This window comes from Rhineura floridana, chromosome 5, assembly GCF_030035675.1.
Source record: "Rhineura floridana isolate rRhiFlo1 chromosome 5, rRhiFlo1.hap2, whole genome shotgun sequence".
NCBI lineage: Eukaryota > Metazoa > Chordata > Lepidosauria > Squamata > Rhineuridae > Rhineura > Rhineura floridana.
The window spans coordinates 94,747,937-94,761,034 of NC_084484.1; positions in this window are offsets into that span (position 1 = coordinate 94,747,937).

Below are 13,098 nucleotides of genomic sequence, written 5' to 3' on the forward strand. Positions count from 1 at the left end.
CTAAAACCTCTAAGCTCCAGTGAGTGATATTTGAAATGTTCCAATATACAAAAAATAAATTTAAAAATGGGCGGGGGGGGGGAATCAGAGCAGCTAACAGAGTTTCCCAGCCTTGGATGAGAGTTTCCCTGGTTATTAAAATAAGTCTGCCATTGAGAGTGCAGGTCACGTAGTGGTTAAGAGTGTGAATTTCTCCTAATATGCACATTTTTGTATGCAGTTTTGTTTAATATACATATTTTTGCAAGTAATTTCCCCTAATACAATGCATTTTTGTATATTATTCTTACAAATGTATCCATTTTTATACCCCTCCCCAATATGTTGTACTCTTTGGCTGGAGAACTGCATTGCAAAATTCAGAGAAGTGCAAATTTTGAAGGATAACTATGTTTCGGTTCACATTGTGGTTTAAGAAGGGCAAATTAGATACTTTCTCATTAAAATGCACACAAAATCTAGTTTCTTTCCAATCCCTAGGCCAGCTACTCTCTCTCTGTCTCAACTTGATCCTGTGCCTTTTATAGCCTCTTGATCTGCAGAAATGAGCAAATGCAGCTTTATACAGGCGAAACTAGACATGTTCATTTGCTAAAACCGGCTCCGTTTAAGCCTCTGTTAAAAGTCATAGCTGTTTAAAGTTGGCAACCATAGGAACAGGTTCACTGTTTTTAAAGTTGTCCTAGTAGCATAACTATTCTACGGTGGTAAAATTTGCCCAAACAAAATAAGTTACTTTCAGCACTCTTGCTACCAACATTTTGAAATGCAATATAAACTACCTCTACCAGGATTCTTTCCTTTGACTTTTCAAAACATCAGATTCGCAGCATGATTTAAAATAAAATAATGAAAAGTCTAGCATAGCAACAAGAAATGATAACTGTTACCAGATTTGTTTAGGGTGTGTCTTAAAATGAGACTATGGGAACAGAAAAGTAATAAGGAAACACTGATGGTATCAGAAATATGCTGAATCAGATGATAGTTCCATATCTCTATAGCTACCAGTATACCCTGTCAAATAAATAGAAGGCTGTGTTTCTTTCTAAATCCTCTGGAGGGGACAAAAAAACACACACAGATTTTTTTTTTTACTTTGTATTACATAATCCCAAGGCAAGTTTTATAATTCTCCTTGGCCACTTAATTAACAGCCTTTCATTACATCTTAATTAAATGTGCATGTCTAAGAAGCTTTATGCAGCTTTTTGCATAATTGTTACATTTTTCCACCATCATGTCTGGTGGATGGAATTTGCTGAGCTCCTCCAAATGTGCTTATCCATTTATTTTCCATACCACCCCAGCATGAAGATTTTCCTGTAGACCCTGAAGGGGAGATATGAACAATAAACATCCATTCATGTGGCTTATTTCTGGAAACACAGCACAGGGGTGGGGCATGGCAAGTGGGTAACTTTTGGGTCATATGAACTGACAGTTGCGTGAATAAGGCAGTCGCAGTTAAGAGTCCCAACTGCATGGAGCCCCTGCACACATTTAGCTGCTTGCGTACAGGTGCCCCTTTGCAGATGACACGCTGAATGTGTGGATGTTGAGGGGGGCAGGGCTAGTGGTGCATGTGGCATTAGGAATGGGGCCAGGGCTGCAGTCCTGCTCCCTCTTCTCCATGTGTACTTTCTGCATGTGACTAAGTCTGAAAGAGGCTTATCTCAGCAGTCAATCAAGATGCACTACCAGGAGCATATAAGCTTCACCAAGAGAACATGATTCTCATATATTTGTACATGCGGCACAGGGCTACATCACTCTGATCCTATGCCTAAACAATGAGACATTTGACATGACAGCAGTGTCTCAAATACTATTAAAAACTATTCAGAGAGGAAAAGTGGAATTAGTTTCTTCATTGTAACCTAAGTATACTTAAATGCTCTTAGCAAGTTGATTACTACTCTAATGTCAGTTGTTACAGCCACTCTCTTCAAATAATCAACCAAAATACATAAATGAAGTTTGTGTCCCGTAATCTGCTCTGTATAATATAACACACACACCCTGAAAAAAATCCCTGATATTCTGCTTTAGTTTCCACATCCTCAAGAAGAATCATGGTCAAGACTGATTTACTGTTTCAGCTTGAGTAGTGTAAGCTATCATTGTTCATTCATTTTCGACACATTCCCTTTCGAATTGGAAAAAAAATTGATTACAGGGGTGGGGAGCCTTTTTTCAGGGGAAGGACCACATTATTTATTTATTTATTTTATTTATTTATTATGTGATTTATATCCCACCCTTCCTCCCAGCAGGAGCCCAGGGTGGCAATTACCTCACAGGGAACCTTCTGGGGCCACTTGCCTGTGGTGGGCGGGCCCAGAGTCAAAAGTGGGTGGAGCAATGGATACAACAATCTCTCCAATCAACATCCAGGCAAGCAAGAAGCGCTATCACAGTTCAGCATACTCCAGCCAGGCAAAAGCACTCCAGAGGAGTGTGGAGCAGGACTAGAGAAGGCTGCAGGCTGAGGAGAGGGGGTGTGGCCTGGAGAGAGTCCCATGGGCCGGATAGTGAGTCCTGGTGGGCCACATTTGGCCCCTGGTCCTGGGCTTCTCCACCCCTGAGTTACTAGACACATTCTTTCAGATCCACAACCATATCTACTGTTGGATTATAGCTCCTAGAGCCTTTTGTCCTGAAAAAACATGGCTTTTAAATTATCAAAAGAGGGATTTTGATATATCTGTCCTATTAAACCCAGGGTTATTAAAACATTCTACTTTGCAAGGTGCTCCTAAATACTGGTTGTTGATGCAAATCACCTTCATTTGCCTTCAGTGACGTTGTCATGGAGCCAAGTCTGATTTGTTGTGTGATGGGATCATTGGTACTAGGAGGAACATCAACAATATGAAATTAAAAAATGGTGTTGTAATAGTAGCTAATCAGGGCTTATGAAGACAAGTAAACAGGGATAAAAAAGTAAGCTTTGGGGAAGCATTCCCTTCCCTCTAAGCCCTTTTTCAGGCCAAAAATATTCATTGGAGAACATATAGCCTGAGTTTTTACAGCTACTGTTTGTGCCGTTGACACGTCAACTAGTTTACCATAGAATCATAACATTGACATAGGCCCTGGTGGAGCAGCTGTCGTGGCCAATAGGATTCTGTTGAAAATTCCTCTATCTGCTTTTAAAGGCACTGAAGCAGGGCTCATTCTAAAAACTGGCAATCTTGCAAGTGATGTCGAAGTATTCCTACACAATAAGAAAAACCAAATGGACTGAGATACAACTATGCTATACGTTCTTAAGCTAATGCATACTGACTCACCGTCTTGTGCATAGTGGCCATCCTCCCACAAGCCTTATGTGCTCCGCACTCCTCCTCCCACATGGTTATGAGAGGGATGTAGCCAGTATTTACTTTCACTTTCCCCTAATATCAGTTCGTTGTTGTGCAAACCTGAGGCTGTGGCCTATCACAAACTCTGGTCAGTTTCAAAACAAGCCAGCTGCAAACCATGGATTATGAAGCTGGCTTGTTCACCGGCTTACCTGGTGTGGCAGAACTGTGACACTAGTGTTCTGGCAGGTGGGTCATTATTGCTTACGGGGGAAGGGAGGGGGGATAATGGCAGGGAGGTTGGTCCAGTGCAAATGGTCTGGCAGTAGTGCTGGATGAGCTCTGCTGGTGTGTTTGCACTGTGCCAACCTCCCCACCACTGTGTCCATCCCTGTAAGCAACAGTGACCCACCTGCTAGAAAGCTAGCATAGTGGGTGCACCCCACCCATCAAGCCATTTCTGCTTGTTTAACTAACCATAGTTTGGGATAAACCATGATCCCTAATTCACACACAAGGCCACAATTAGGAGAAAAGGAAACAAACACTGGCTACAGGGCCGGTGCCAAAGGGCGGCCAGGTTGGGCCCTGGCCGAGGGTTCCATGGCCCACAGGGGCCCCTCGTTAGGGTGGGGGAGTAGCGCTCCCTTTCTGCGATCGCAGGGAGGGAGATGTCCTCCCCCCCACAGTCTGCTCACTCGCCCGCCCCCTCACCCGCCCCCTCACTTGCTTGCCCACCCCGGCCCCCTCGCTCACTTGCTCGCCCCCTGCCCACCTCACTCACTTGGTAGGTAGGTAGGTGGGGCATGCGTGCGTGCATGCGTACTTGAGGGTGCCAGGGCCCAGGGCAGGCTGGTGCTCAAGGGCCCTGGCATGCCTGGCACCACCCTGACTGGCTAAGTATTTCTCCAGGCTGCCCAAGAGGAGAATGTGGGCAAGGGAGCATGCGAGCCCAAGTCTTTGCTAGGGCTCCTTCCAACCTGTGTACATAGTTCTATACAAAACATGAGCATCCTGAGCTAATTCAGATATTGTTAAACAACAACTCAGATCAGCCCCAGCCATCATGTCCAATAGTCAGGTATGATGGGAATTGTAGTCCAACTGTCCTTTGGCCATGCTGGCTAGAGCTGATGGGAATTGACATCCAACAACATCTGGCGGACTACAGATTCCCCACCCCTGCATTAAACCATGGCTTAGTGTTGCATGTGAATGCAGTCCCTGTGAATTCAAACAAGTACTGTGGTCTCTAAGTCAAGTGGGATGCTGTTATAACATTTTGTTTAGGAAAATTAAGCAACAAGATGAAAGACCATGCAAAAAGAAATATGTCCTAACCTTTCTGAATTATCAGCCACCATAGTTTCTTAAGATCACTTAATGTGTCTGGTAGCCCCACCGAAAGTATTTGGATTAAAATAAATGGGGCAAGGAAGAAAACAAACATGGTGGTTGGAGTCTACTACCAACCACCCAATCAAGGAGAAGACTGGGATGAAACTTTTGAAAAGCAAATTGCCTATATTTCAAGGAGGCATGATATGCCCAATTCCTACTCTGGCTCAGTCTACTCTTGAAAAAGGGTCTATGACTCTCCTGGCTAACAAGAAGCACAGGTTGATGGGTTAAGATTGCAGCTTGAGATTGATAGACAAATGGCCAAGGGATACCTAATTACATTAAATGAGTTCAAATTTCCAGGGCCTGATGAATTGCATCCTAGAGTACTGGAGGCACTGGCTGAAGAACTCTCAGAACCGCTGTCTATTATATTTGCAAAATCGTGGAGGATGGGTGAAGTGCCGAGGGCTAATGTTATCTCTATCTTCAAAAAGGGCAGAAAGGTGGAGCCTGGGAACTACAGACCAGTCAGTCTGAAATCAATCCCTGGGAAAATTCTGGAGCAGATTATAAAGCGGTAAATCAGTAAGCACCTTGAAAATAATGCAGTGATTACTAGAAGCCAACATGAATTTGCCAAGAACAAATCCTGCCAGATAAATCTTATTTCATTTTTGATCAGGTAACCTCCCTAGTAGACTGTGGGAATGCTGTGGGCATAATATATCTCAACTTCAGCAAAGCTTTTGAAAAGTGCCCCATGATATTCTGATTAGCAAGCTAGCTAAATCTGGGCTGGATGGAACAACCATCAGGAGGATCCACAGTTGACTACAGAATCATACTCAAAGAGTGCTTATAAGTGGTTCCTTGTCAAATTGGGGAGAGATAACAAACGGGGTTCCACAGGGCTCAGTCCTGGGCCCAGTGCTCTTTAACATTTTTATTAATGACTTGGATGAGGAGGTGCAGGAATGCTTATCAAATTTGCAGATGATACAAAATTGGGAGGGATAGCTAACATCCTGTAGGACAGAAACAAAATTCAAAGTGATCTTGATAGGCTGGAGCAGCCTTTCCCAACCTTTGGGTCCCCAGATGTTGTGGGACTACAACTCCCATCAGCCCCAGCCAGAGTAGCCAATGGTCAGGAATGATGGGAATTGTAGTCCAGAAACATCTGGGGGCCCAAAGGTTGGGAAAGGCTGAGCTGGAGCATTGGGTTGAAACAACAGAATGAAATTTTAACAGGGATAAGTGAAAAGTTCTACACCAAGGAAAAAGGAACCAGATGGATGTTATAAGATGGGGGATACTTGGCTCAGCAATACTACATGCAAGAAGGATCTTGGAATTGCTGTTAATCATAAATTGAGTATGAGACAATAGTGTGATGTGGCTGCAAAAAAGGCAAATGCTATTTTAGGCTGCATTAACAGAAGTTTCCAGATTGTGTGAAGTATTAGTTCCCCTCTATTTGGCTCTGGTTAGCCCTCATCTTGAGTATTGCATCTAGTTCTGGACACTGCACTTTAAGAAGTAAGCAGACAAACTGGAAGAGGTTTAGAGGAGGGCAACAAGGATCATCAGGGACTAGAAACAAACCCCTGTGAGGACAGACTGAAAGAACTGGGCATGTTTAGCCTTGAGAAGAGAAGACTGAGGGGAGATATGATGGCACTCTTCAAGTACTTGAAAGGTTGTCACACAGAAGAGGGCCAGGATCTCTTCTTGATCATCCCAGAGTGCAGGACATAGAATAATGGGCTCAAATTACAGGAAGCCAGATTTCGGCTGAACATCAAGAAAAACCTCCTAACTGTTAGAGCAGTATTACAATGGAACCAATTCTGTAGGGAAGTGGTGGGCTTTCCAACACTGGAGGCATTCAAGAGACAGCTGGACAGCCATCTGTCCTTCATTGCACTCTGAAATCATCCAGGCAGTTTTGCCATAGCCCTGTTCTTGTGCATGTAACAGCAGCCGGAGACAAATGTAACAAATGAAGCTTTTCCTGGGGAGACAGAATGCTAGGAAATTCCAAAGGTATTTTAGTTAAATAAAGAATACTTTTGGAATTCAACTCTCCCTCCAGGAATCTGGTTTAATAAGCTCAAAACACCTTGTAGGGGACCCAGAAATGCTTAGATTTTAGCTGTGGCTTTTCCATTGATCTTATTGAAACGATCTTTGTGCATTATTTGCCAGTTTGACTGACATCTGCATTTGCAACCCCCCTCCCCCAAACAGTGCAATGTGTGAATAATCAGTAATAATCAGAATAATCAGTTAATAAAGACCTCAGAACCATACTTCAACATGTTCTTTTGTTGACTGGTTTAAGCTCACTGTAAACTGCCATTCTGTCTAATAGCCTCATCTCTTGCATAATTCTTAAGGTGTGGAACAAGTTTTCCTAAGGAGCTGGTGGAGCATGTACAAGTTCCACCCTTATCTCTTCACTGACGCTACCTTACACTGAGTCAGACCACTGGTCCTTCTAGATCATAGGTCAGGAACCTGTGGTCCTGCAGATATTGTTGGGCTACATCTCCCATCATTCCTGACTTTGGCCATGCTGGCTGGGGCCGATCGGAGAAGGAGTCCAACAGTATATGGAAGGCCACAGGTTTTCCATACCTGATCTGGCTCATTACTATCTCCTCTGACTAGTTACAGTAGCTTTCCAAAGTGATTGGCAGAGCTCATTCTATCTCCCTATAACCCTTTTGGAACATGAAGCAAAAGTCTTTGCCCTGAAGATGCTAAAGGTGAATGTGTTTGCACTTTGTAATCACCTGACTTCTTGTTCCCCTTAGTCCTTCTTCCAGGTCTGTGCTGTCCTGTTCTCTTCATTTTTTGTTTGCTGTCCTGCATAAAACAGCATAAGGGTTTCCAGTCTGGAAATAATCTCTTATTTAAGCATAAGAGTTTCCAGTCTGTGGAGAAGGTACAGTTCAGATGTTGATACCAGATAATACAGAGATTATTATGGGCTCCTACTGGGAGGAAAGGTGGGATATAAATTTAATAAATAATAATAATAATAATAATGAGGTCTGCTCATATCTCTGCATCTCTAATATTAACATTACACTTGAATTGCTTATAACTGGATCTTTTTAGGGATGCATTGGTGCGCTCCAAAACTCACATCAAGGAATGGATCTTTACAAGGATGAGTTATGTGTGTTATTGGGTCAGATCAACCCATAATTATGGATGCAAAAGAACAAATTATTTTCACATTTACAAAATGTAACATTCTAATCTGTTTTGTTTTGTTTAGCTCCAGTAAAGAGGGGTGAGTCTCTCTTTCCCTCTCTTTCTCCCCTAACTAAGGGGCCTCACTAGGATAACATTTGGGGAACCCCCTATTTAATTACCTTTGCAGGACTTACGCTAAGCGTATTTGTTTGTAGACAGGGTTGCTTTTAGCAAATAAGGTTTATCAGTCTGGGAATATGAAAGGTGTGCTGGTTTGGTTCCAGAATATTTCTCTGCAAATATCAAGAAGACTCCGACATGGCATCCCATAATTTCTCAGTTCTTCAAATCCTTAATAGATGTAAAGAGGACAGAAATATGAAACAGTTTTGTAAGTATAGACAAAGTTAGCCTTAGAATGTGTGTGTGTGTTGTTCATCTGAACCAGTTTTTCCATTCCTAATCACAACAACAACAAGGCACTCCTTGGGTGTGGTCATTTTGTCTTTGTATTATTATACTCCTTGAGTGGGTGACAGCTGCCAGCTATATAATGCACTAGAGGTTAGGGTTAGTGGACTGTTAAAACATTTCCTGTTATACACCAATTCACAGAAATACTCTGTGTAGGCCGCCATCAGCTGCTACTTCCTTAGTATCTCCAAACACTTTTCAAGAAACATCTGTCTGTTTAAGTGAAATGGTAAAAACTCCAGTATTGTTTGCTGTACTCTCGGTGGAACTTCCAGTCAGATGGTTGTGTTTATTGACAGTTAAGTCAGACAATCGTATATAATATAATATAAATGTTCTTTTGAGGGATTTCCCAGGGACTTTTATCTTACTTCATTTCTTACTTATAATGGCATGTGAAGATTAGCAGTCGCAGGACCATCATGTGTAACTTCATATACCATTAGTCCTGAAAATAATTAGCATGTTTGCTTTGAAAGTGTGGGGGGGGAGTCTATTCGATCAAAAAGTTACCCGTTTTCCAGGCTACAGTTGCACTGTTAATATTTCTGAAGCAAGGTGTTTTTTTTAAAGAAAGATTAAAACTGCACTTTTATTTCAAAATAAAATGTTTTGCATCAAGCAAAGAAAGAGAAAATGGAGAATCATGCATCTCTCTGTTTTAGGGTTGCCAGGTCTCCAGTTTTTGGCCGGAGTTTCAGGGAAAAAGGGGCCGTCTCCGGCCTCCGGCAATACTTTGCTTAAACTGGATGATCTCCGGCTTTTCATTGGCCACCTTCCCGCCCTTTGTCATTGAGGCAGGGAGAGCTGGTGCCGCCGGGGCCGGGCTCTGTCTTCCCAGGCAGCAGCCTGTCTTGGACAGGGGCGGGCGGGAGCGGCAATGAGGGGCTGGCCCTGGGCACGCGAGGCGGGCGCTGCTTAAAAGGCCAGTCGGGCGAGCGCGGCACTGTCATTCTCCCTCCTGCTGTGGGCGCCGCTGGGCGGGAGTGGCCGCGATAGAGCTCGGCAGTGGCGGTGGCGGCGGTGGCGGCCACAGCGTCTCTGGCTGGGGAGCGGATCGCGGCCGCTGCCGCCCAGCGGCGCCCACAGCACGAGGGGTGAAGTGGCCGGGCATCCTCGGGGCTAAGAAGGAGCTGGCCCCGTCCGGCGTCCACTGCTGCTGTGGGTAGCAGGCTGGAGAGAGAGAGAGAAAGAGAGAGAGGCTGGAGAAAGAGAGAGATGCTGGAGAAAGAGAGATAAAGAGAGAGAGGCTGGAGAAAGAGAGATGCTGGAGAGAGAGAAAGAGAGAGATGCTGGAGAAAGAGAGAGATGCTGGAGAGAGAGAAAGAGAGAGAGGCTGGAGAAAGAGAGAGATGCTGGAGAGAGAGAAAGAGAGAGATGCTGGAGAAAGAGAGAGATGTTGGAGAAAGAGAGCGATGCTGGAGAGAGAGAGAGAGAAAGAGAGCGATGCTGGAGAAAGAGAGAGATGCTGGAGAAAGAGAGAGATGCTGGAGAAAGAGAGCGATGCTGGAGAGAGAGAGAGAGAGAAAGAGAGCGATGCTGGAGAAAGAGAGAGATGCTGAGAGAGAGAGAGAAAGAGAGAGATGCTGGAGAGAGAGAGAGATGCTGAGAGAGAGAGAGAGAGATGCTGGAGAGAGAGAGAGAAAGAAAGAGAGCGATGCTGGAGAAAGAGAGAGATGCTGGAGAAAGAGAAAGATGCTGAGAGAGAGAGAAAGAGAGAGATGCTGGAGAAAGAGAGAGATGCTGGAGAAAGAGAGAGATGCTGAGAGAGAGAGAGAAAGAGAGAGATGCTGGAGAGAGAGAGAGAGAGAGAAAGAGAGAGATGCTGGAGAGAGAGAGAGAGAGAGAGAAAGAGAGAGAGATGCTGGAGAAAGAGAGAGATGCTGGAGAAAGAGAGAGATGCTGAGAGAGAGAGAGAAAGAGAGAGATGCTGGAGAGAGAGAGAGAGAGAAAGAGAGCGATGCTGGAGAAAGAGAGAGATGCTGGAGAGAGAGAAAGAGAGAGAGGCTGGAGAGAGAAAGAGAGAGTTTGGCCCTAATCCTCAGTTTCTTACTATTTCCTCTGGATAATTGCACTGCTGGAAACGGACAGAATCATCATGTAATTGTCTTTTCTTGACAGGATGTGGGAGTGAGATTGAAATGACAACAAATAGGAATGTGTGCCATTGTTCCATTTTTCTGCACATTTCCCATCTCCCCAAAGCAGCCTTCTCCAACCTGGTGCCTTCCAGATATCTTTGGGCATACAGCTGCCACCAGCTAACATCTGGAGGGCACCAAGCTGGGGAAGTCTGCCCTAAATTGTCAGCTGCTTCAGGTCTATCAGATCTAAGCATATGGTCACCCTGCTGTGGGAAAGTTCCCATTAAACTGACTCGTGTTGTCTCATTAAGTCTCTAATATGGCAATTTAAGCGAACAGACCTGATCTTGTTCTGGGTTTTGGACTTCCAGCAGGGGCTTAGACTAGAAGGACTAAAAGGCCCCTTCTAGCTCTGTGATTCTATGCTACATGTAAGTGTGTGTGTTACACACAAACGCACAGGCACACACACAAGCATACTTTTTTTCTTTGATCAATTTTGCTTAGAAAAAAAGTGTCTTGTTCTTGTCAGTTGACTTCCTTTTTTATTCTTTGTATGTACTTAAACAAGCTGGTCTGTTTTAAAAGAAAAGCTTGGTGGTGTTTGTGAGAGCCCACGAAAGAGCAATTTCAGGTAACTGCCACAGCCAAATGGTTAAGAATTGGCCTTATGACAAAATGTGTACTGGCTGGTCTCTACAGAATTCCAAACACCATTTCAGACTTAAGGCTGCCATCTATTATCCCAAAGGCAGCCAAAGTAGCATCCTCCAGATATTGTACTAAAACTCCCATGAGCCCTATCCTGCTTGGCCAGCAATCACAATAAAGTCCAAAAACTTGACTGCATCTGTTTAATTATATGCATGGAAATGGAAATGGACTGCCTTCAAGTCGATTCCGACTTATGGCTACCCTATGAATAGGGATTTCATGGTAAGCGGTATTCAGAGGCGGTTTACCATCTAAGGCTAGTACTCCCCACCTGGCTAGGGCCTGCTCAGCTTGCCACAGCTGCACAAGCCAGTCCCTTCCTTGTCCGCAACTGCCAGCTGGGGGAAACGGCTCCTTGCGACTATGCACCTTGCCCACAGGTGGCAGGGCACATAATCCCTGAGCCACTCACTGTGGGGGTGATCTTTAGCTGGCCCTTGACATCCAGGAGACACGAGTGGGGATTTGAACTCATAGACTCTGGACTCCCAGCCAGGCTCTCCTCCCCACTGTGCTATACCATCTGTTGCATGAGCATACAGTTAACATACAACTGACTTCATAGCACCATGCAGATAACAACTGGCTCACTCTGCATTAGCATAGCTGCTGCAAGCACTCTTAGTTCATTTTTACAAGATAGTTCAACATGCTATCTTGTTCATTAAAAAAATGCATTCATTCCTGACTTTACCTCTTACCACTTCTCCAGGCTGTAAAAAATAAAATAAAACACCTTCCACTTTCCTTTTTTGTATCTTTAATTCAGTTGTTGTTGTTAATGTGCCTTCAAGTCAATTTCAACTTATGGTGACCCTATGAATCAGCGACCCCAATAGTATCTGTCATAAACCACCCTGTTCAGATCTTGCAAGTTCAGGTCTGTGGCTTCCTTTATGGAATCAATCCATCTCTTGTTTGGTCTTCCTCTTTTTCTACTCCCTTCTGTTTTCCCCAGTATTATTGTCTTTTCTAATGAATCATGTCTTCTCATTATGTGTCCAAAGTATATGTGTCCAAAGTCAGAGGAAGGCAATGGTAAACCACCTCTGAATACCTCTTACCATGAAAACCCTATTCATAGGGTCACCAAAAGTTGGGATCGACTTGAAGGCATTCCATTTCCATTTTCCATCCATACTCCCTAAGATGGTGGGAAGGAATGACCTTGTCACTTCAGCTGGTCCTCTTTTAGGTAAGATTTCTGTTTTAATTTCCAATCAGAAATTTTTTTTGAATGGTATGCTGCACGCAAGCGTGGTTGATACAATGTATCATGCTTCATGATGTCACTAGGGCCCGCCCCATGACGTCACCAGGGCCCGCCCCATGACGTCACTAGGGCCCGCCCCGTGATGTCACTAGGGCCTGCCCCATGACGTCACTAGGGCCCGCCCCCCATTTTCTCAGGTTTTTGGATGGTTCCGACCTGGCAACCCTACTCTGTTTTAGGGTTGCCAGGCTCAGGGCCTGAGACTGAGACTTTAGGAGAAGAGAAGGTCAGCCAAGTGCAGGTGTTCTTGCAACTCTGTAATGGGAAACACCACAAGGTGGAATTCTCCCTTCCCCCTGCAGAAGACCTTTTGGAGGCTGGGTCTGGCAACCAAGAGGTCTTCTGTATCTTTAAAAGTTTTGCAGGGGGAAGGGAGAATTCCATCTTGTGTTTTTTCCCATTACAGAGTTGCAAGAACACCTGCACTTGGCTGACTTTCTCTTCTCCTAAAGATACAGGATCAGTCTCAGGCCAAGAACCTGGCAACCCTACTCTGTTTCTAAAAAATAAAGCTTGGGAAGAGGTCCCTGAGAAATGCATTGCACAAGGCATACATGGTGCAACATTTAGAAAATCAAGAATACCTCATGGCAGCTAACTACAACTCCTATCAACCCTGACCATTGACCATGCTGGCTGGGCTGATGGAGTCCAACAACTTCTGGAAGGCAACAGTTTCCCCATTCCTGCCTTA